The sequence below is a fragment of the Arvicola amphibius genome, chromosome 10, assembly GCF_903992535.2.
Source record: "Arvicola amphibius chromosome 10, mArvAmp1.2, whole genome shotgun sequence".
NCBI classification, from domain to species: domain Eukaryota; kingdom Metazoa; phylum Chordata; class Mammalia; order Rodentia; family Cricetidae; genus Arvicola; species Arvicola amphibius.
This window is the reverse complement of record NC_052056.1, coordinates 77,994,002-78,018,433: the sequence shown is the minus strand read 5'-3', so window position 1 is coordinate 78,018,433 and position 24,432 is coordinate 77,994,002.

The following is a 24,432-nucleotide window of genomic DNA, read 5'->3' as shown; positions in this document are numbered from 1 at the left end:
GAAACATCATGACCAAAAGCAGCTTGGGGAGGAAAGGGTTTATTGGGCTTATTCATCCACACCACTCTTTATCATAAAAGGAAGTCAGGATGGGAACTCAAACAGTGTAGAAATCTGGAGGCAGGAGCTGATGCAGAGGCTTTGCAGGGGTGCTACATACTGGCTTGGTCAGCGTGCTTCCTTATACAATGCAGGACCAGTAACCCAGGGATGACCACACACAGTTGACCAGGCCTTCAGCCATCATTCGCTAATTAAGAAAATGCTCCACAAGCTTGTGTACAGTCTGATCTTAGGAAGGCATTTTCTCCATTGAGGTGCCCTCCTCTCAGATGACTTTAGCTTATATCAAGTTGACCAGTACAAGTATGAATTATCTAATGATACAAGCAATGAGAAATGAACAGTATTCCTAGAGAAATTTTTTCAAAAATATAATAGATGTCTACTGTGGTTTGGGAATGAGGGCTCCATCTATATGATAGGTATTCTCAAATATTTAGCCTTTATGACTTTAAAAAAAGGAGAAAGGAAATCTGGAGAATTCTAAGGAGCAATGGAAAGGAGCTTGTTGATTATTGGAAACAAAGATTATTTCATTGTTTTGTGGTGTAGCAAGAGAGTAATGAGATGCAACATGTGAGAATTATCTGCAAACTCCAAGAATGGTCCCTATGAAGACAGGAGAGCCTGGAATCCCTCAGGTAGTCCATCTAAGTTGAGCTTTGTGAGAGAGGTCAGAGGTGGGGCATGGTCCAGAAACCCAGGGAGCAAAGTTGAACGCACAGGTGTGGGGCAGAGAATGACTTCATATTATCTGAAAGTTCAGAGGGGATAAAGTTCATCATGACCCCTGTGGTGAGTGGAAGGATGTGGGGTCATCCAGAGGACCCACAGAAAGCTTCGACTTGTAGAGACATGCAGGATGGAGAGCATCAGGCCAGTCCTGACTGTACACATGCAGGGATCTGCCACCCAAAGTTCAGCTTGCAACAACAAGGTTATCTGAAGTTGTCACACAATCAAACAGGAGACAGTTCAAGCGAATGCAAACAACTAAGATCCAGTCTAGGCTCTATAACTATAGATCTAAACTGAAGTTACAAACTGTTTCCTGGAGATTGTGTAGGAGGTATGTTTTCAGTAAACGAGAATGAGCATCATCCAAGGAAGTAATTGTTTTCCTAAGAGTTTTAATAAAATAGCTTAACATAGATTTCCAAGTTATTATCAAGATGTGGCAAAAAATCTTTTAAATAGTGAGACAATGATTAATGGTTGGGATTTTTGTTAAATAAACTTGAGGTTCAGTGATTATATCAAACAACCTACATTCAGAGGTTAAGAGTTGAGTTCTGAGAACTACAGATATCCATTCTGCCCTTGACGGGACAGCGTGGGCATGAGAAGAGAATCTAGGTGTGAGGGTGCACTACAAAGTTCAGTTGGGTTACCGGAGGCCCAGGCAGTGACCAACAGCTATGGTGTCCCAGTGCGGGTCCTCCGTTTGACATTCCTCACTTCATCTGGAAACTGTGCATGGGCTGTAGTTGTTGGCTCTGGTTTTCATCAGGCAGGTATATGAATGGCAAGAGGATTGTCTCGTCCTCAGCTTGCATGAAGGAGCTGTCTGAGTGGGAAACAGTGCCAAGTTGGCTTCAGTCTCCACATCGCTGCTCAAGTCTGCATGTTTTGTAATAGGGTCTGGGGCTCCTCTGTGCTAACAGTCCTTATGAAAGCAGCATGGCCATAGGAAACTGCAACTCAACTTAATGTGAACTTTTGTAAAAAGCCACTGTCAGTTCCAATTCAAATACCGTGGGGCCAGGAGGCCAATGTGGATGTCAAGAAAGACATCCTTGTCAAGAGGCTTCTTATGAGCTATCACATGAAAGATATGCCAGGACAGACAAACCCGAAAGGAGCAGATGGTAGGAAATATTTTTTTTTTTATGGTAGAAAACACTTTATTTATTTGTACCCAACAGTTCGTTTTTGTTCATGGAGCAGGGTTGTACCATCTAACCCTGTCTAGACTGGAACTCACCTTGAACTCACTTGTTGTCTTTTGTTTTAATCAGAGATAAGGGACTCAGCTGCTTCTTCCTTTGGCGTGGGCGTCTGTATAAATGTGCATGTGTGTGAGAACCACTGGTTTGGAAGCAGTGTTTCTTCATGTTGCATGTGGCCAGTGTCTGAGAGCTGTTGCCCTGGGTGGGTAACTCTGGAGAATGTTCTGCTGCCATCTGAAAAACAACGGGCTCTCAATCCACAGGTCTCTCTAGCAATCTCACAAAGGAGCAGTTCCTTCAAGATAAAATGAAGAAGTTTCTTGGACTTAACAGTAGCTCCATAAGTACTTCAGCTTTTGTCTTGTACGCAACAATGTTCTTTCTCCACAGCTCTTCTTTCTTACCTCACATGTCGTGGTTGAATGATATGGCTTAGGGAGAAGGCTCGTGGAAGGGCTCATACGGCTCCTCTAGAGGACCTGTCTTCAACTCCCGGCACCCACATCAGGTGACTCCCAACCACCTGTAACTCCAGCTTCTGGGATTTTGGTGCCCCTGGTCTCATGGGCACTTGCCTGTGTGTGCACAACCTCCTCTCTCACATATACAACTAATTAAATAATTAAGTTAAAGAATTTGATTGTTACTTTTCTGGTTTTTTTTTTCTAGTGAAGTTTGCAAGCCTCCATTTTATTTTTATTTTTATTTTTTCTCATTTTTTTTATTAAAAATTTCCATCTCCTCCCCTCCTCCTCCCCCTTCCCTCCCCCCCCTTTCACCCATACCCCCACTCCGCCCCTCTCCAAGCCAAAGAGCCATCAGGGTTCCCTTCACTATGTTAAGTCCAAGGTCCTCCCAGCTCCCCCTAAGTACAGGAAGGTGAGCAACCAAACTGACAAGGCTCACAGTGAGCCCATCCATACTGTAGAGTTCATGTTCATTGCCGTTGTCCTTGGTTTCTCAGTCCTCCTCCACCATCAGCCACATTCAGAGAGTCCGGTTTGTTTCCCTGTTCCATCAGTCCCATTCCAACTGGACACTGGACTTGGTGGTCTCCCATTAGATCTGTCCCACCGTCTCAATTGGTAAACGCACTCCTCATGGTCCTGACTTCCTTGCTCATGATCTCCCTCCTTTTGCTCCTCATCAGGACCTTGGGAGCTCAGTCCGGTGCTCCTATGTGGGGCTCTGTCATTTTCTCCATCCAACGCCAGGTGAAGGTTCTATGGTGATATGCAAGATATTCTGAGTATGGCAATAGTATATGGACATTTCTGGCACCCTCTCCTCAGCTGCCCAAGGAACAAGCTGGGGGTGTCTTCCTGGACACCTGGGAACCCCTCTAGATTCAAGTCTCTGCCAACTCCAGAATGGCTCCCTTAATTAAGATATATAATTCCTTGTTCCCATATCCACCCTTCCTATATCCCAACCATCCTATTCCCCCAAGCTCTTCCCATCCTCCACTTCACACTTTTCTCTCCCCATCCCTCCCTCCCCCCATCCCACCCCACCCCAAGTTCCCATTTTTTGTCCAGCAATCTTGTCTACTTCCAGTATCCAGGAGGATAACTGTATGTTTTTCTTTGGATTCAGCTTCTTATATATCTTCTCTAGGATTTTTTAAGAATTATAGGCTTGATGTCCTTTATTTATGGCTAGAAACCAATTATGAGTGAGTACATCCCATGTTCATCTTTTTGGGCCTGGGTTATCTCACTCAGGATGGTGTTTTCTACTTCCATCCATTTGTATGCAAAATTCAAGATGTCATTGTTTTTTTTACCGCCGAGTAGTATGCTAATATGTATATATTCCACACTTTCTTCATCCATTCTTCCACTGAAGGGCATCTAGGTTGTTTCCAGGTTCTGGCTATTAAAAATAATGCTGCTATAAACATAGTTGAACAAATGCTTTTGTAATATGATTGAGCATCTCTTGGGTAAATTCCCAAGAGTGGGATTGCTGGGTCCTGGGGTAGGTTGATCCCAAATTTCCTGAGAAACCTCCACACTGCATTCCAAAGTGGTTGCACCAGTTTGCATTCCCACCAGCAATGGATGAGTGTACCCCTTACTCCACATCCTCTCCAGCAAAGGCTATCATTGGTGTTTTTGATTTTAGCCATTCTGACAGGTGTAAGATGGTATCTCAACATTGTTTTAATTTGCATTTCCCTGATTGCTAAGGAGGTTGAGCATGACCTTAAGTGTCTTTTGGCCATTCGAATTTCGTCTGTTGAGAATTCTCTGTTCAGTTCAGTGCCCCATTTATTAATTGGGTTAATTAGCATTTTAAAGTCTAGTCTCTTGAGTACCTTATATATTTTGGAGATCAGACCTATGTCTGTTGCGGGGTTGGTGAAGATCTTTTCCCAGTCAGTAGGCTGCCTTTTTGTCTTAGTGACAGTGTCCTTTGCTTTACAGAAGCTGCTCAGCTTCAGGAGGTCCCATTTATTCAATGTTGCCCTTAATGTCTGTGCTGCTGGGGTTATACGTAGGAAGTGGTCTCCTGTGCCCAAATGTTGTAGAGTACTTCCCACTTTCTCCTCTAACAGGTTCAGTGTGTTCAGATTGATACTGATATTGATATTTTAATCCATTTGGACTTGAGTTTTGTGCATGGTGATAGACACGGATCTACTTTCATTCTTCTACAGGTTGACATCCAGTTATGCCAGCACCATTTGTTGAAGATGCTTTCTTTCTTCCATTGTGTGCTTTTAGCTCCTTTATCAAAAATCAGGTGTTCATAGGTTTGTGGGTTAAGATCTGGGTCTTCCATTCGATTCCATTGGTCGAGTTCTCTATTTTTATGCCAATACCAAGCTGTTTTCAATACTGTAGCTCTGTAATAGAGTTTGAAGTCAGGGATGGTAATGCCTCCAGAAGTTCCTTTATTGTATAAGATTGTTTTGTCTATCCTGGGTTTCTTGTTCTTCTATATAAAGTTGATTATTGTCCTCTCAAGATCTGTGAAGAATTTTGATGGGATCTTTAAGGGGATTGCATTAAATCTAAAGATAGATTTCGGTAGTATTGCCATTTTTACTATGTTGATCCTCCCAATCCAAGCGCAAGGGAGATCCTTCCATTTTCTGGTATCCTCTTCAATTTCTTTCTTCAAAGACTTAAAGTTCTTGTCAAATAGGTCTTTTACTTCCTTGGTTAGAGTTACCCCAAGATATTTTATGCTATTTGTGGCTATCGTGAAAGGTGACGCTTCTCTGATTTCTTTCTCTGCTTCCTTATCCTTTGTATATAGGAGGACAACTGACTTTTTGGAGTTGATCTTGTATCCTGCCATGATACTAAAGGAGTTCATCAGCTATAGGAGTTCTTTGGTGGGGGTTTTGGGGTCTCTTATGTTCACTATCATATCATCTGAAAATAACGAAAGTTTAACTTCTTCCTTTCCAATTCGAATCCCCTTGATCCCCTTGTGTTGTCTTATTGCTATTGCTAGAACTTCAAGCACTATATTGAAGAGATAAGGAGAGAGTGGACAGCCTGTCGTGTTCCTGTATTTAGTGGGATGGCCTTGAGTTTCTCTCCATTTAATTTGATGTTAGCTGTCGGCTTGCTGTAAATAACCTTTATTATATTTAGGAATGACCCCTGTATCTCTAATCTCTCCAAGACCTTTATCATAAAGGGGTGTTGAATTTTGTCAAATGCTTTTTCTGCATCTAATGACATGATCATATGGTTTTTATCCTTCAGTTTATTTATATGATGGATTATATTGATAGATTTTCGTATGTTGAACCAGCCCTGCATCTCTGGGATGAAGCCTACTTGATCATAGTGGATAATTTTTCTAATGTGTTCTTGGATTCTGTTTGCCAGTATTTTATTGAGAAGTTTTGCATCGATGTTCATGAGTGAGATTGGCCTGTAATTCTCTTTCTTGGTTGAGTCTTTGTGTGGTTTAGGTATCAGGGTAATTGTAGCTTCATAAAGGGAATTTGGCAATGACTGTTCTGTTTCTATATTATGAAATACCTTAAGGAGTATAGGTATTAGATCTTCTTGGAAGTTCTGGTAGAATTCTGCATTGAAACCATCTGGTCCTGGGCTTTTTTTTGTAGGGAGGTTTTTGATAACAGTTTCTAATTCTTCGCGACTAACAGGACTATTTAGAGCATTTACCTGGTCCTGGTTTAACTTTGGTATATGGTACTTATCTAAAAAAGTGTCCATTTCTTTTACATTTTCCAATTTTGTGGCATACAGGCTTTTGTAGTAAGATCTAATGATTCTCTGAATTTCCTCTGTGTCTGTGGTTATGTCCCCTTTTTCATTTCTGATCTTATTAATTTGTGTGTTCTCTCTCTGCCGTTTGATTAGTTTGGCTAGGGGTTTGTCATCTTGTTGACTTTGTCCAAGAACCAGCTTTTTTTCATTAATTCTTTGGATTGTTTTCTGTGTTTCTATTTTGTTGATTTCTGCCCTCAGTTTGATAATTTCCAGTCTTCTACTCTTCCTAGGTGAGTCTGCTTCTTTCTTTTCTAGAGCTTTCAGGTGTGCTGTTAAGTCTCCAATGTGTGCTTTCTCCGTTTTTTTTTAAAGTGGGCACTTAGTGTTATGAATTTTCCTCTTAGCACTGCTTTCATAGTGTCCCATAAGTTTGAGTATGTTGTGTCTTTGTTTTCATTAAATTCAAGAAAGACTTTCATTTCTTTCTTTATTTCTTTCTTGACCCAGGTGTGGTTCAGTAGTTGACTCTTCAGTTTCCATGAGTTTGTAGGCTTTCTGGGGGTAGCATTGTTGTTGAATTCTAATTTTAATCCATGGTGATCCGATAAGATGCAGGTGGTTACTAATATGTTTTTGTAATTGTGGAAGTTTGCTTTGTTACCGAGTATGTGGTCAATTTTCGAAAAGGTTCCATGAGCCACAGAGAAGAAGGTATATTCTTTCGTGTTTGGGTGGAATGTTCTATAGATGTCTGTTAAGTCCATTTGGTTCATTACCTCTATTAAGTCTCTTAATTCTCTGTTAGGTTTCTGTCGAATTGACCTGTCCATTGGTGAGAGAGGAGTGTTGAAGTCTCCCACTATCAGTGTGTTTGGTTTGATTGCTGCCTTGAGTTCTAGTAATGTTTCTTTTACATAAGTGGGTGCTTTTGTATTAGGGGCATAGAAATTCAGGATTGAGACTTCATTCTGATAGATTTTTCCTGTAATGAGTATAAAGTCTCCCTTTCCATCTCTTCTGATTGATTTTAGTTTGAAGTCAACTTTGTTAGAAATTAGTATGGCCACACCACCTTGTTTCGTAGGTCCATTTGCTTGATAAACCTTTTCCCAACCCTTTACTCTGAGTAAATGTCTGTCTTTGTGGTTGAGGTGTGTTTCTTGTAAACAGCAGAATGTTGGATCCTGTTTTCATATCCAATCTCTTATCCTGTGCCTTTTTATATGTGAATTGAGGCCATTGATATTAAGTGATATTAATGACCAGTGGATGTTAACTCCGGTTGTCATTTTTTATTTGGTAGTAGAGATTGTGTGTTTCCTTTCTTTTAGATGTTCTGGTGAAGGGTCACTAGATGTCTGAGTAATTTTTGGGCAATGCTGGACTCCTTTGTTTGTGAATTTCCTTCTATTACTTTCTGTAAGGCTGGATTTGTGGCTATGTATTGTTTAAATTTGTTTTTATCCTGGAATATTTTGTTTTCTCCATTTATAGTGAATGAAAGCTTGGCTGGGTATAGTAATCTGGGCTTGCATCCATGGTCTCTTAGTTTCTGCAAAACATCTATCCAGGACCTTCTGGCTTTCATGGTTTCCATAGAGAAGTCAGGTGTTAGTCTGATAGGTTTACCTTTATATGTTACTTGACCTTTTTCCTTTGCAGCTCTTAATATTCTTTCTTTATTCTGTATGTTTTGTGTTTTGATTATAATATGGCGAGGGGATTTTTTTTTTTGATCCAGTCTATTTGGTGTTCTGTAAGCTTCTTGAACCTTAATAGGAATATCTTTCTTTAGGTTTGGGAAGTTTTCTTCTATAATTTTATTAAATATATTTTCTGGACCATTGAGCTGTATTTCTTCTCCTTCTTCTATGCCTATTATTCTTAGGTTGGGTCTTTTTATTGTGTCCCAGATTTCCTGAATGTTTTGTGATAAGAATTTGTTGGATTTGCTGTTTTCTTTGATCAGTGCGTTTATTTTCTCTATGGTATCTTCAGAATCTGAGATTCTTTCTTCTATCTCTTGTATTCTGTTGGTTATGCTTGTTTCTGTAGTCTCTGTTTGTTTACATAGATTTTCCATATCCAGCTGGCCCTTGGGTTGTGTTTTCTTCCTTGCCTCCATTTCAGTTTTCAAGTCTTGCACTGTTTCCATTATCTGTTTGATTGTTTTTTCTTGGTTTCCTAGGATATCATTTACGGATTTACTCAATTCTTCAAACTTTTTGTTGTTCTTCTCGTCCATTTCCTTAAGGGAGTTTTTCACCTCCTGTTTAAGGGACTCTATTACTTTCATAAAGTCAATTTTTTCTACTTCTTCTTGATTAGTGTGTTCAAGTCCTCCTGTTATAAGTTCGCTGGGTTCTGGTGCTTTCATGTTGTTTTTCAAATTGTTGGAGGAATTCTTGCATTGGCGCCTGCCCATTTCTTCCTCTAAATAATCCCCTTTGGGTCTTCTTTTAGAAGTTCAGTTCACCCCAATGAATTCAACTCACTCACCCCAATGAATGATGGATCTTCTGGTAGACAGTCAGGTCTCCTTGCTGGCCAAGCGGCTCACTGACAAAGGGCCTATCTTGCTGCAGGCAGGCTAATGAAGGAGGGGACCTCCCACCGGCCTGGGTACATTCAATTCCAGGTCCCCAGCGCCCAAACAGGCTGAGCTGTGGAATTTTGTGGCCCCAAAGACGGGAGGATGGGGGGGGGGTTCTGGGTGCAAGCTGGGAAGGGACAGGAAGAGAGAGGCAGTATCCGGGGAGAATAACTTCCTGCAGGAAGAGCAGGAAGTGTGTGTGTGTTGGGGGGTGGGGAATGTCGGTGGTTCCTCTCTGGGCAGCTGCCTTGGTTCAGGCACTCACTCACCCCAATGAATGATGGATCTTTTGGTAGACAATCAGGTTTCCTTGCTGACCAAGGAGCTTGGTGACAAAGGGCCTACCTTGCTGCAGCAGACTAATGAAGCAGGGGACCTTCCACCGGCCTGGGTGCACTCAATTCCCAGTCCAGGTGCCCAAACAGGCTGAGCTGTGGGATTTTGTGGCCCCAAAGAGGGGAGGATGAAGCGTGCGGTAGGAAATATTTAAAGGAAAGCAAAGCTGGTATAAGTTATTCTCTATACTGTGCAGATGTAGAAACATTCTCTGACAAAGTTACTTTAGTAAAATTGCACAATGATAGATGGCAGAGCCTCCTGCAGCAGGGCAGAAGGAAATGCAGGAGAGAAGGGGTTACTACAAAACCACAGCAGCAGAGATAAGCCTCTTAAGCCTCTTTCTTTGCTCAGAGTACAGTCATTGAGAGTCGACTGCAGAGAAGCTGGGCTCATGGTGCTCCTAGTTTTTCAGACTCCTGACTTGCTTGGCTTTTTTTTTTTAAGGTCAGGATGATGCCAGCTGTGCCCAGTGTAAATGGAATATAAAGGTGGGCTGGTCTTGAATGAGTTTTGGAAAAGTGAATTATTTCAACTCTGGAGAAAGTTAGATTCAGGACATTTTCTGACTTTGTCCCTGTGCTGACTGTGGTGTTCAGGGATGGCACGGCTCAGGGAAACCATTTGGTTTTGAAAACTGACATGTACTTCAAAAAGCAATAATCAGGAATGCTCTCTTATTTTTCTCTTTCTTCCCCTTTTAAAATCGCTGCCCCCTCTCCTATCAGACAGCTAGCTCTTTTCTCCCTGATTCTGTGGAAGAAGCCAAGGTTTTGGAGACAGATATTCATGAATTCATGGCTTGATTCTAACGCCAAAGCTAAGTGCTTCATCTTTAATTTTTATGAACAGACAATAATAGAACCAATTACTTCACTTCATTAAAAAAAGATCTATTTTCATCAATGTACTTAAAACCTTACCCATGCCCAGAAGATTATAAATAAGTACCAGCTCTGGGCCCCAGGAAGTTCAGACATATACCTGACCATACTTGCTGTTCTGTTAGTAAATATGATTAAAAAACCACCCTGATGCCTCTGATAGAAAATACAACTAAAGAATGCCAAATTGGTTTATGCTTCTACACCAGGCAGTGGAAAGGTGGGTGGACAGGCACTCTCCATGATGTTTACTAGGCTGAAATCTCAAGGAGTCATTACTGACCCATACTATAGAATCCTGGTTTCATAAGCTATTAATTCTTCAAATGACGAACATGCATGGATTTTTCAAATAGAAGATATAAACACAAATAAATAATAGCTGCTCATTTTGTGTTTTATGTATCGCTACTGCTAGGAAATCATTTTTGCAAACAGTGAATGCAGAGGTAGAAACTAGAATACTGTAAGAGAGAGGTCTTTTGTAGCCTTTCAATATGGAACCAAGCTTTGCATTTGGGTTGAGTATTAGACTTTTATTTCACCTTTATCACAAGAAAGTGTTATTCAAATACAGTGGGAGAATTACTCAGTTCATAAATCATAAGATGAAGAACACTGGTGATTGAGAATGCTTTTTGAACAGATAAGTTCAAAGAGTACAAGTAAGGCATATTTACTATAAGGATTTTTCTCTTTTAGGTGTGTTTATGTACACTCATTGTGTGTGTGTGTGTGTGTGTGTTTGCATACCTGTTTGTAGTCTTTTGTAGTCTTGCATGTGGAGGTCTAACGGCAGCCTTGGTATCTTCTTCAGAAAGCATCATCCACCTCCTATGAATACTGTCTCCCAAAAACTTGAAGCTCACCGTTAGGCTCAACTAGATATCAACTGAGCCCCAGGATCCTCCTGTCTCTGTGTACTGAGCTCTAGGGTGAGAGGCACTCTTCATCATGACCAGCAGTTTTGCAGGGGTTCTGAGAGTGGAACTCAGGCTCTCAGGCTTCTACAGCATAAACTGTATTGACAGGACCATCCCCTCCATCCTGCGATTGCTTTTTTAGAGTTTGCCACTCTCCACAATATCTTAAAGATAAGTCCAGGTAGATAAAATTAGAACCATTGTTACTAAAGTATCTTTTAAGAAATTTGTAGGCATAGATGTGACAGCTGTCTCTGGTACACAAAGTTGAGCAGGAACAAAGTGTGACTCAAGAAGATTTTTAAAATATAAAACATACCTCAGCCTGGTGGTGCTGGTACACACCTTTAATCCCAGCACTCAGGAGGCAGAGGTAGGTAGATACATCTCTGTGAGTTCAAGGCCAGCCTGGTATACAAGAGCTAGTTTTTTAGGGAAGGCTCCAAAAACTACAGAGAAACCCTTTCTCAAAAACCAAAAAAAAAAAAATTCCCTCATTTTGCATTAATAAATATTTTACACATCATATATGCACCTAGGTTCAGTGTATGAGACTTTACACGCTATTTGTCTCTGAGTAAGAACAATGGAATACACTAGAGTGCTCTAGTGACTGGAGACTTTAACACTTGTCATAGTAGCCTTGGGCTCCTTTACATAGATAAATGCAAAAAATAGAGAAGCCACATGTTTGGACATGTCATGTCACATAACTACTTCCACAAACTTATTGGTGAATATATGCACATCATCTACTTTTCTTACAACATAGAAACATGAGTCTGTCTACTCTCTTGCATCTTCCATGCCCTTCTTCTAGTTGAAAAAGTCCTGTTTCTCAGAGACCTATATTTATTCTGTCCTTATTTTCCTTTCCAAAGGAAAGTATGTAGGATTTCAGCCCTATACCATGCAAGTGATTGATAGTGTGCAGCTTATTCCTTAAGGCCAACATTTAGCATTGTTCTAGTGATCACAGGAAAACATTGGTTAAAATTACTCTAACTCAGGAGTTGAGATTTTTGACATATAGAGGTGGAATTCATACCTGACTCCGAAACTGTGGTCAGAACTGAAGGTTGGGAAAATATTGGCTGAAGGGGGACATCTATTTTTTTTTTTTTTGGTTTTTCGAGACAGGGTTTCTCTGTGGCTTTGGAGCCTGTCCTGAAACTAGCTCTTGTAGACCAGGCTGGTCTCGAACTCACAGAGATCTGCCTGCCTCTGCCTCCCGAGTGCTGGGATTAAAGGCGTGCGCCACCACCGCCCGGCTCTGAAGGGGGACATCTATTGATGTGGTTTTCCTATATGGTCATGTTTGTCAAACCGCTTTCTAAGTAATTATGCTTAGACTTGTAGTTATGTGCTCTCCTCAATTTGGTTAGAGAAATTCCTTATTTTTTATTTTTCTTTTTTCTTTTTCTATTAAATTACATATTTTTTACAAATTTTTACCTCCTCCCCTTCTCCCATTTCCCTTCCCCTCCCCAATTTCCCCCTTGCCCTCCCTCTCCAGTCCAAGAAGCAGTCAGGGTTCCCTGCCCTGTGGGAAGTCCAAGGTCCTCCCCCATCCATCCAGGTCTAGGAAGGTGAGGATCCAAACAGACTAGGTTCCCACAAAGCCAGTACATGCAGTAAAATCAAAACCCAGTGCCATTATCCTTGGCTTCTCAGACAGCCCTCCTTTTCAGCCACGTTCAGAGAGTCCAGTTTGATCACATGCTCCATCAGTCCCAGTCCAATTGGCCTTGGTGAGCTCCCATTAGATCAGTCCCATTGTCTCAGTGAGTGGATGCACCCCTCACAGTCCTGACTTTCTTGCTCATGTTCTCCCTCCTTCTGCTCCTCATTTGGGCCTTTGGAGCTCAGTCCAGTGCTCCAGTGTGGGTCTCTGTCTCTATCTCCATCCAACACCAGATGAAGGTTCTATGGTGATATGCAAGATATTCATCAGTGTGGCTATAGTATAGGGCCAGTTCAAGCGCCCTCTCCTCAGCTGCTCAAGGAGCAAGCTGGGGACATCTCCTTGGATGCCTGGGAACCTCTCTAGAGTGAAGTCTCTTGCCAACCCTCAAATGGCTCCCTTAATTAAGATATATACTTTTCTGCTCCCATATCCACTCTTCCTCCATCCCAACTGTCCCATTCCCCCAAGCTCTCCCCACCCTCCCCTTTTCACTTCTCTCTCCCCATCTCCTCTTACCCCCATCATACCCCCACCCCAAGCTCTCAATTTTTGCCTAGCAATCTTGTCTACTTCCAATATCCAGGAGGATAAGTATATGTTATTCTTTGGCTTCACCTTCCTATCTAGCTTCTCTAGGATCATGAATTATAGGCTCAATGTCCTTTATTTATGGCTAGAATCCACTTATGAGTGAATACATACCATATTCATCTTTTTGGGTCTGGGTTACCTCACTCAGGATGGTGTTTTCTATTTCCATCCATTTGCATGCAAAATTCGAGATATTGCAATGGTTGGCGGTCAGTGCAGAGACTCAGAACTGCCAGAAGTGTTGGAAGTAAGTGACTGTGAGTCTTAGCAATAGCCAGGAAATCTATGTCACTCCCAACTCCAAGGCTCAGGGATCATCAAAGAGAGGGGGTGGGAATAATGCAATAGTCCGAGAGTAGGGAAAAGTGTTGTGAAATGGTATCCTATGGGCAGGACATGACCATTACTCACATTAACTCACAGAACTTGCAGTTATCTGCAAAAGATCAAGCCAGGGAAGCTTCCAGCATGGAGTGAGAAGGAACTCCCAAAACTTCATACCTAACTGAGGGGCACTGACAGGAGATGGCTGGTGAGTACTTAGAGGAGGAGACACACTTTTCACTGGGAGAGATGGCTATGAGCTGAATGACCATTCCATAGTGGATAGCTCCATAGACATGTGCATATGGGTAGCACCCACTTAATGGGATAGTTTATATGTCTGCACATATAGCTAGATATGTATATACATGTCTATGCACACACACATACACACACATATACACATATATACATATACAGAAAGAGAAAGAGAGATGATATGATATTTGGATGAAGAGATATACTGAGGTAGGACTGGAGGGCATTGGAGGGAGTGTGGGTAAATATAATTAGATACATTGTGGACATGTTTAAAATTTTCTTATCTATCATCTATCTATTATCTATCTATCTATCATCTATCTATCTATCATCTATCTATCTATCATCTATCTATCTATCTATCTATCTATCTATCTATCTATCTATCTATCTATCTATCTGATATAATATAAAGTGTTCCTGCACTGGCAGTTAATAAAAGTAATTTTTGAAATAATGAATAGTCTATAAAAATCTTTTTAGTATGCAGTCTCATGATTGACAAATAAGATCTACTTTTGTTCTCAGTAATCCTTCCTGAAAGAATATTTTCATTGATGAGAGTTGGATGCTGGAGGACTTTAAGAGAGTCTATTAACAAGATGGCATCCCTATGGGCCAGCATGCTACAGCTCTGACCTCAAGCCATCCCAACATGTCCACCTGCTGGGAAGTTTGCAATTTCTTACTCTACTCCACCTGCAAACTGGAGTTTGTGGAACCTTTTAAAATCACCTTTAAAAGAACCTTTAAGAACCTTGTCTATTTCATGCTTCTTATTTCTGTGCTAAGACACCATAGACACTGGTAACAAAAGTGTAAAAGTTTGATTTATAAAAAGAATCTCTAGTGGAGTTACTGATGTTTGTAAGCCAACTCTGTACAGTTTTGCTGGCATAAGATACAGGGTTGAATATCTCTCCTGCTGCAGGGCCCTCTACTGAAGATTCTTTCTTTACATACTCTAATGGAAATGAAAATATCCAAGATATGTACAAATAAGAACATGCCGGCTACAATAAAGATTGAAATCATACATTGAGTGTTCTCAGCATTAACTCTATATCTCTAAACTTTGAATTAAGATTTCAAGTAGCGTCTTCCTGCAGGGGTTATTCTCCCCGGATACTGCCTCTGTCTTCCTGTCCCTTCCCAGCTTGCACCCAAAACCCCCAACCCCACCTCATCCTCCCATCTTTGGGGCCAAAAAATCCCACAGCTCAGCCTGTTTGGGCGCCTGGGACCTGGAATTGAGTGCCCCAGGCTGGTGGGAGGTCCCCTCCTTCATTAGCCTGCCTGCAGGAAGGCAGGCCCTTTGTCAGCGAGCTGCTTGGCCTGCAAGGAGACCTGACAGTCTGCCAGAGGATCCATCATTTGAAGGGGAAGCCTAGCCAAAAACCTTGTTTTGTAAGGCGTGTCCCCCTTGGTCTAAAGGCGTGTCCCTCTTAGGCGTGTCCCCCTTAGGCTAATATTGACTTATAAAATCTTGCGGGCCGGTGGCCCGCCTGCTCTTTGTTTTCCTGCCCTCCTCGCTGGAACCTTGGATTTGTAAGTTCCCTTTCCTTTCCTTTATTAAAACTGAATTATATATATTAAAGCTTGTCTGGTGAATCATAACTGCCGATCAACCACGCACCTTCATTTGGCGTCCAACTCGGGCATTTGGGAGCCTTCAGCTCCAGTTCCCACACTGCGTGGCAGGGATTTGGCCTTGGGCTCTTGATTGCTTCAGAGCAGTTTCCCAGACTAGCCTGTCCCAGCCCCGCTTGTACGGAGCAAAGGACGTGTGTGTGCGCGCGCGGGTGACTCAGTCCGAGCTCGCTAACCCCTCAGGCAGCACCAGTCCCGGCTGAGTTCTGCCTGGGCCCTGACCTGCCGCAGACTAGCGGTTACTGCCGGAGTCCCAACATTCGAGCTCCTCCGGTACTGCAGACTCGGTTTGGCCGAGCGGTTACTGCCCTCGCCACCTACTGGCAGGGAACGGTCATTACAGGTAAAAGTTCTTTTGATTAAAAAAAAAAATGTCTGACCATATCACCGTTGAAAGCTTCTGCAGTCTATTTAATTATACTATGGTAGAAATATTACAGGATACATATGATATTCCCATAACTTGGATGTTTATAGGGCTTGCAATTTTTCTCGTATTTGGTTTCTCCCTTACATGGTTTGAAAATAGAAAAATGATAAAGTCCTTACAGAATGAAACCAGGATTCTTAGGACAGAGGTTGAATGCTTAAGAAAGGGCACAACTGTTTTGAGTGACAACTTTAAGTCGGTCGAGGTATTTGCAAAAACAATTCAGACTGACACCAAGAAAGAGTTTGAAGGTCTCAAGGAAGGGAATAGGGCTTTGTCTGATATGACTCGGTCAAATGAGCAAAATTTAGAAAAACTACAGTCTGATATTAAGGAGAGATTCATTGCTGTGGAGGAGAGAACAGCTGATTTGGATCGTAAACTTCAGTCCCTGTCTGAAACATTATCAGAGAGAATTAAAACTGCTGAATGTGAAAATCGGACTTTGTCTAAAGGATATGACAGATTGGCTGACAGATTGTCAATACAAGAAGGCACAATTCATGCCATGAAAATTCTATCCAAGGATGAGATACTAACTCTACTGGACAAACTTCATGTTTTGGAATCCTCCATGAAGGCCTTGGAGCATAATTCTGGACAGGAGATCCAGGCCTTACAGAAGGCAATAGTAAGCAGATTAGAAAAGATTGAGGAAATTATAGACTATGATGAACAGGAGCAAATGGTACAAAGGCGAAATTTAACTCTGTCAATGAGTAAAACTCTCCGGGATAATTTCCATAAAGTTCTACCTGCCTTTCCAATAGTAACGTCAGAAAAGGTGACTGGTTCCAAAAACCCTAAAGTCATCAAGGAATATACATGGGAACCCGTCCGTATGAATGATCTCAAAGAAATTAAACAAGCCATTATGAACTTTGGGCTACATTCGTCCTTTGTTAGAGAGATGCTCAAAACTTGGTCTATAAGCAATAAGGCAACGCCCCATGATTGGGTACAATTAGTATCAGCTGTTCTAGAGAGTGGGTCACAATTAAATTGGAAATGCATGTTCAGACAAGAGGCTAAACTTTTAGAACAGCAGGAAAGAGCAAAGGGAATTGAGATCTCCCTAGATCAAATTCTAGGTGAAGGACTTTTCTCCGATCCTCTGGAACAAGCTAATTATGATGAACACACCTTATTCATATGTACTACAGCAGCCTTAAAGGCTTGGGACAGGGTTCAAGACCCAGGACAGAGACTGGAATCATATATCAAAGTTAAACAAGGTCAGAGAGAACCCTTTAGTGATTTTTTACAAAGGCTAACGAAAGCTGTACAGATAGGGATATCTGACCCAGAAGCAAGACGTATAATAATTGAGTCTTTGGCTTATGAGAATGCCAATGTGGAGTGTAAAAGGATCCTGGGGCCTTTAAAGATGAGATCAGCGCCCTTGGACGAAGGGTCTTACATACAATGAATGTTGAATCATTTGACTATGGCACTGAAGCATGGGTAGAAGAAGCAATTTCTAATGCAAAAAGGAGACATCAAGTTACCAAATGTTTTAATTGTGGCAAGATGGGATATATTAAAAGGAATTGCAGACAACGGATTTTCAGAAATAATAATAATAATAATAATAATAATAATAATAATAATAATAACAATAATAATAATAATGCCTCTTCTAGAAATAACAGACGTAGGAGGACTCAGCCTTCAGGTATATGTAGGAGATGTGGAAAAGGCAGACACTGGACAAATGAGTGCAGGTCAACAAGAGATAGACAAGGCAACCTGTTGCCACTGGGAAACTCAATGGGGGGCCTCTCGCAGGCCCCCATGGAGAATGTGGTCCAATCATTTCCGGTTACTGCTGAGAACATGCCTCGTCAAGAAAATTAGAAAGCCCCATGCCTGCTGTTAAAAGCAAAAATGGCCTGAAAGATGAGTTACGTGTATTTTGGCAGACTTTTATAAATGAACAAAGACCAAAGTTAAGAGTGTGTGTAAATGGCGTTTTTATTACTGGCCTACTGGACACAGGTGTGGATGTAAGTATCATTACTCCAGAATCTTGGCATCCGTATTGGCCTCTTCAGGATGTAAATGTTCAGTTCCTGGGAATTGGAACCCTATCTCAAGTAAGGCAGAGCACGAGATGGGTTGAATGCATAGGGCCAGAAGGACAAATAGGAAAATTAAGGCCATATGTAGCCAATATTGCAGTGAATTTATGGGGCCGTGACCTGTTGCAGCAATGGAATACCCAAATTAACATTCCTGCTGCTTCTAGAGCCTATATCACTGAGGGAAATATTAAAAGATATTACAGAAGGCGGAAACTGGCTGTTCGGGCTGTACAAGAATGCAAAGCAATTGATGGCCCTTCAGAGATACAAACAGCACTGCCTCTAAAATGGTTGACTGAGAAACCAATATGGACAAAGCAATGGCCTTTAGCTGAGGAAAAGTTGCAGGCTTTAGAACAGCTGGTACAAGAGCAATTAGATGCTCGACATATAGAAGAATCTACCAGCCCTTGGAATTCTCCTGTATTTGTTGTTAAGAAAAAATCTGGTAAGTGGAGAATGGTGACAGATCTCAGGGCTATCAATAAGGTTATTCAACCTATGGGCTCTCTGCAATCTGGAATTCCTCTGCCATCTTTATTACCAAAAGGATGGCCTCTCATAGTAATTGATTTAAAGGATTGTTTCTTCACTATACCTTTACAAGAAAAAGACAGAGAAAAGTTTGCCTTCACAGTGCCTACTTATAATAACTCTCAACCTACAAGGAGATACCAGTGGACCGTCCTCCCACAGGGCATGTTGAACTCTCCCACCCTGTGCCAATATTTTGTAAATCAACCATTGCAAATAATACACAAGCAATTTCCCAAGTCGATAATTTATCATTACATGGATGATATTCTGTTATCTGATTCAAACATGGCTACTTTAGAAAGACTGTTTGAAGAAGTAAAAATACTTTTACCTAAATGGGGATTGCAGATTGCTCCTGAAAAAATTCAGAGAGGAGATTCTGTTAATTATCTAGGTTATAAAATAGGTTTGCAAAAAATTAAGACACAAAAAGCACAAATTAGGAGAGATCGGTTACAGACTCTCAATGACTTTCAAAGGTTGTTAGGAGACATTTCCAGCTTATGACCAGCTGTTGGCATAACACCTGATATGATAATTCATTTAAATAAAACCTTGGATGGTGAAAATGACTTAAACAGTCCCAGAGAATTAACAGCTGAAGCAGAAAAGGAGCTGAGAATGATTGAGGAGAAATTACAAGAGACACATGTGGACAGGGTGAATCCAGAGCTCAGTTGTATTCTAGTCATATTGCCTTCCAAAATTTCTCCTACAGGAATTTTAATGCAGAGAGATGATATTATCTTAGAGTGGATCTTTTTACCACATAAACCAAGTAAGAAAATAAAAACTTATGTGGAAAAAGTCTCTGAATTAATTATAAAAGGCAAATTGAGACTTCGTCAACTAGCAGGCATAGACCCAGCAGAAATTATAGTGCCTTTCACTGCTGATGAACTAAAAAAGTTGTGGGAAGATAACGAACCATGGCAAAGAGCTTGCGCTAATTTTTTGGGAGAAATTAATAACAACTATCCGAAAAGCAAGAGGCTTAACTTTATAAAGAGAACTTCTTGGATTCTCCCTCGAATCATCCGTGATGCTCCAATAACTGGAGCACGTACATTTTATACTGATGCTAATAAATTAGGGAAAGCAGGTTACAAATCAGAAGATTTGAGTAAGGTGGAACAAAGCCCTTATGATTCTGTCCAGAAGGCAGAATTATATGCCATTCTTATGGTGGTAAGGGATTTTAAAGAACCGCTTAATATAGTTACTGATTCACAATATGCAAAAAGAGTAATCTTACATATTGAAACTGCTGAATTTATACCTGATGATACAGAACTAACCTCATTGTTTATCCAGGTACAAGACATGATCAGGAACAGGCTTTGCCCTATGTATATAACACACATCAGGTCCCATACGGGTCTGCCAGGTCCTCTAGCAAAAGGTAATGCAGAAATTGATCAATTGTTGATTGGTAGTGTGCTGCAGGCCTCTGAATTTCATAAAAAACATCATGTCAATAGCAAAGGCTTGAAGAAAGAGTTTTCTATTACATGGCAACAAGCTAAGGAAATTGTAAAGAAATGCCCTACTTGCTCTTTTTATAGCCAAACACCACTGCCTGCAGGGGCTAATCAAAAGGGCACTCAAAGGAATGAAATCTGGCAGATGGATGTGTTTCACTTTGCAGAATTTGGCAAATTAAAATATGTACACCACACCATTGACACTTATTCAGGTTTTCAATGGGCAACTGCTTTAAGCTCAGAAAAAGCTGATTCAGTAATCACTCATTTATTAGAAGTCATGGCCATCATGGGTATACCTACACAAATAAAGACAGATAATGGTCCAGCTTATGTCTCTAGGAAAATGAAACAGTTTTTTGCTTATTACAATATTAAGCATGTTACAGGTATACCATACAATCCTACAGGTCAAGCAGTCATAGAAAGATCAAATAGAACTATAAAGGATATGTTAAACAAACAGAAAGGGGTGGAAAATACCCCTAGAAATAGGTTACATAGTGCTTTATTAACCTTGAATTTTCTCAACGCTAATGAGAAGGGGACAACGGCTGCAGAAAGACATTGGATAATGGAAAAGTCTGCTGAATTAAATCAACCAGTTTATTTCAAGGATGTGCTGACCTCGCAATGGAAGCCAGGAGATGTGCTGCGTTGGGGAAGGGGTTTTGCTCTTGTCTCCACAGGAGAGGAAAAATTGTGGATACCGTCAAAATTAATAAAGGTTCGGTTTGAAGAGAAGAAGCCCCTTGGAGAAGAAAAATAATTCATTCACAAGGATAATGATCATACTGATGGTAAGAAAAGCATATAGGTTGGGGGCAGGGTTCTTTTCTTATCTCCACAGGAAACCACTCATCTTCAAAGAACTTAAGGGACCCTGGATATTTAAATACTGATTCATGGACACTAGTTACAACCTAATATGGATCAACACAGAACCCGAATATGTTTAGTAAGTATAAAACATTTTTTTACATATATACTGTGCTTTTATTTATATGTATATAGAGCTGGTTTTGGAGTTGGACTATGGCTCAGTCCTTTTTCAATTCCAAGCCTGTTTATAAGAGATATCTCAGAGTTTCTGTCTCAGGTCAGGAGCCATGAAATGGGACAGAATAATAATAGTAATAGTAATAATAATAATAATAATAATGATAATGATGATGATGATGATGATGATACTTGATAAACTTTCTTTGCCTTTCCTCATATCTGTGTCTGTTTTTATTATACCTTCCATTGAATATATATGTCTGTATATGTCTTTGTAGATAATGTTTACCTTTCCTGTAACAAACAACAAATTTTCTTTCAGTAATCTTTGAAGTTTCCAGGATGAAGATGGGGCCCCACAACATCAATTTCACCTGGTTACTATGACGTCATGTTTTTAATAGCGCTAAAATTAGACCTTTTTTTTGGTTTTTTTTTTGGCACCAACTACACAAGACAGTTTCAAATGGTGTACAATTTTGACAACACTCTGGCCGGACCTCCTCAAAACACTCAGAGGCTAGTTACAATTTCCTCGACCAAATGTTATTCTGGGAATTTTACCATCATTTGCTTTCATGGAACCCCCTGAGAAGAACGTCGCCCCCATGTCAGCTAGAAGCAATCTTAGAGGACGACGCCCCCTCTCCCAACAGAGTTTGCCCTCTGGTTTAGGGACATCATTTAGTAGTTGGAATAGGGTTGAGGGGATGGGGGTGGTATTATATGGACTCAGGGGTGTTTATTAAAAAAAAGGGGGGGGGAATTACCTGGTTTGATGGGATGATTGGTATTTGTGAATTATTGTTATTAGAAAATTGCATTGGTGTTGATTCTTGTATATTGAACATTGTATGTGAGTATGCTTCTACCTCTATTGTATGAGAGTATGCTTCTACCTCTGTTTAAAACAATTGTTATATTGAGATATTTATCATATTGCAATGTACATTTCTACCTCTGATATTATTTGTATAATGACATTGTTTACGTTTGGGGATATTGTCCTCATTTATTGCACAGTTGTTTTTCAGGTTTTTTAGATACATAGAAATTATATTTAGTATAGATAGTATAATCTTCGACCTCTTTGAAGAGCTGTAGAACATGGCCTTTAATCTAACCTAGAGTTTGGTACTTATGAGACACAATCACTCCTGGCAACACCACTCTACTCCCGAGAGAATGTTGAGCACCAAAGACACTCCACTGGGAGCTTGTCTTCTTCTTGGCAGAAGTGGCCTTTAGGCAAAGAAAAAGCCCATACCTCGACCACTGACAGAGTTTCAGAGTATCCGTAAATGGATAAAAACAGAATTGTCTTATCTTGCCAAGACAGGGTTGGACAGTTCTACAAAAAGTTCCTTGCCTTTGAAAAATGTTATGTCAGTTGTGTTAGGCCTTAGCCAAAGTTGGTTGCCTCAACATTGCAAAACGAAACTTTGGGTGACTGCCCAGGTAGTTAGTTGTCTCTGTCATTTGTTGCACATTTTGGAAGTTTCTTGTTTGTACTTCCTGGTTGCTTAAGTAATATTACTTCCCTTCTCAGATCTTTGATGGGGTTGAAGATTAGATAATTGTAGTTACCCTCTACATTATTTAGACTCCTTGAAATAGAATGCTTAGTAAAACTTTTGTTATATGTTTCTTCTTAATATTGTTTGTAATTTTATATTTTTATTTGTTCCTATTGAATATAGTTGTATTTGGTTTGGTTCTGTCTTATTTAGACAAAAGGGGGAGATGAAGGGGAAGCCTAGCCAAAAACCTTGTTTTGTAAGGCGTGTCCCCCTTGGTCTAAAGGCGTGTCCCTCTTAGGCGTGTCCCTCTTAGGCATGTCCCCCTTAGGCTAATATTGACTTATAAAATCTTGCGGGCCGGTGGCCTGCCTGCTCTTTGTTTTCCTGCCCTCCTCGCTGGAACCTTGGATTTGTAAGTTCCCTTTCCTTTCCTTTATTAAAACTGAATTATATATATTAAAGCTTGTCTGGTGAATCATAACTGCCGATCAACCACGCACCTTCAATCATTCATTGGGGTGAGTGAGGAGTGAGTGCCTGAACCGAGGCAGCTGCCTGGAGAGGGACCACCGACATTCCCCAACTCTCCCCACCACCCGCACACTTCCTGCTCTTCCTGCAGGGGTTATTCTCCCCGGATACTGCCTCTCTCTTCCTGTCCCTTCCCAGCTTGCACCCAGAACCCCCACCCCCCCTCATCATCCCGTCTTTGGGGCCACAAAATCCCACAGCTCAGCCTGTTTGGGCGCTGGGGACCTGGAACTGATTGCACCCAGGCCGGTGGGAGATCCCCTCCTTCATTAGTCTGCCTGCAGCAAGGTAGGCCCTTTGTCAGTGAGCTGCTTGGCCTGCAAGGAGACCTGAGAGTCTGCCAGAGGATCCATCACTCATTGGGGTGAGTGAATTGAATTCATTGGGGTGAATTGAACTTCTAAAAGAAGACCCAAAGGGGATTATTTAGAGGAAGAAATGGGCAGGCGCCAATGCAAGAATTCCTCCAACAATTTGAAAAACAACATGAAAGCACCAGAACCCAGCGAACTTATAACAGGAGGACTTGAACACACTAATCAAGAAGAAGTAGAAAAAATTGACCTTATGAAAGTAATAGAGTCCCTTAAACAGGAGGTGAAAAACTCCCTTAAGGAAATGGATGAGAAGAACAACAAAAAGTTTGAAGAATTGAGTAAATCCGTAAATGATATCCTAGGAAACCAAGAAAAAACAAACAGATAATGGAAACAGTGCAAGACTTGAAAACTGAAATGGAGGCAAGGAAGAAAACACAACCCGAGGGCCAGCTGGATATGGAAAATCTATGTAAACGAACAGAGACTACAGAAACAAGCATAACCAACAGAATACAAGAGATAGAAGAAAGAATCTCAGATTCTGAAGATACCATAGAGAAAATAAAGGCACTGATCAAAGAAAACAGCAAATCCAACAAATTCTCATCACAAAACATTCAGGAAATCTGGGACACAATAAAAAGACCCAACCTAAGAATAATAGGCATAGAAGAAGGAGAAGAAATACAGCTCAATGGTCCAGAAAATATATTTAATAAAATTATAGAAGAAAACTTCCCAAACCTAAAGAAAGATATTCCTATTAAGGTTCAAGAAGCTTACAGAACACCAAATAGACTGGATCAAAAAAAAAAAAACATCCCGTCGCCATATTATAATCAAAACACAAAACATACAGAATAAAGAAAGAATATTAAGAGCTGCAAAGGAAAAAGGTCAAGTAACATATAAAGGTAAACCTATCAGACTAACACCTGACTTCTCTATGGAAACCATGAAAGCCAGAAGGTCCTGGATAGATGTTTTGCAGAAACTAAGAGACCATGGATGCAAGCCCAGATTACTATACCCAGCCAAGCTTTCATTCACTATAAACGGAG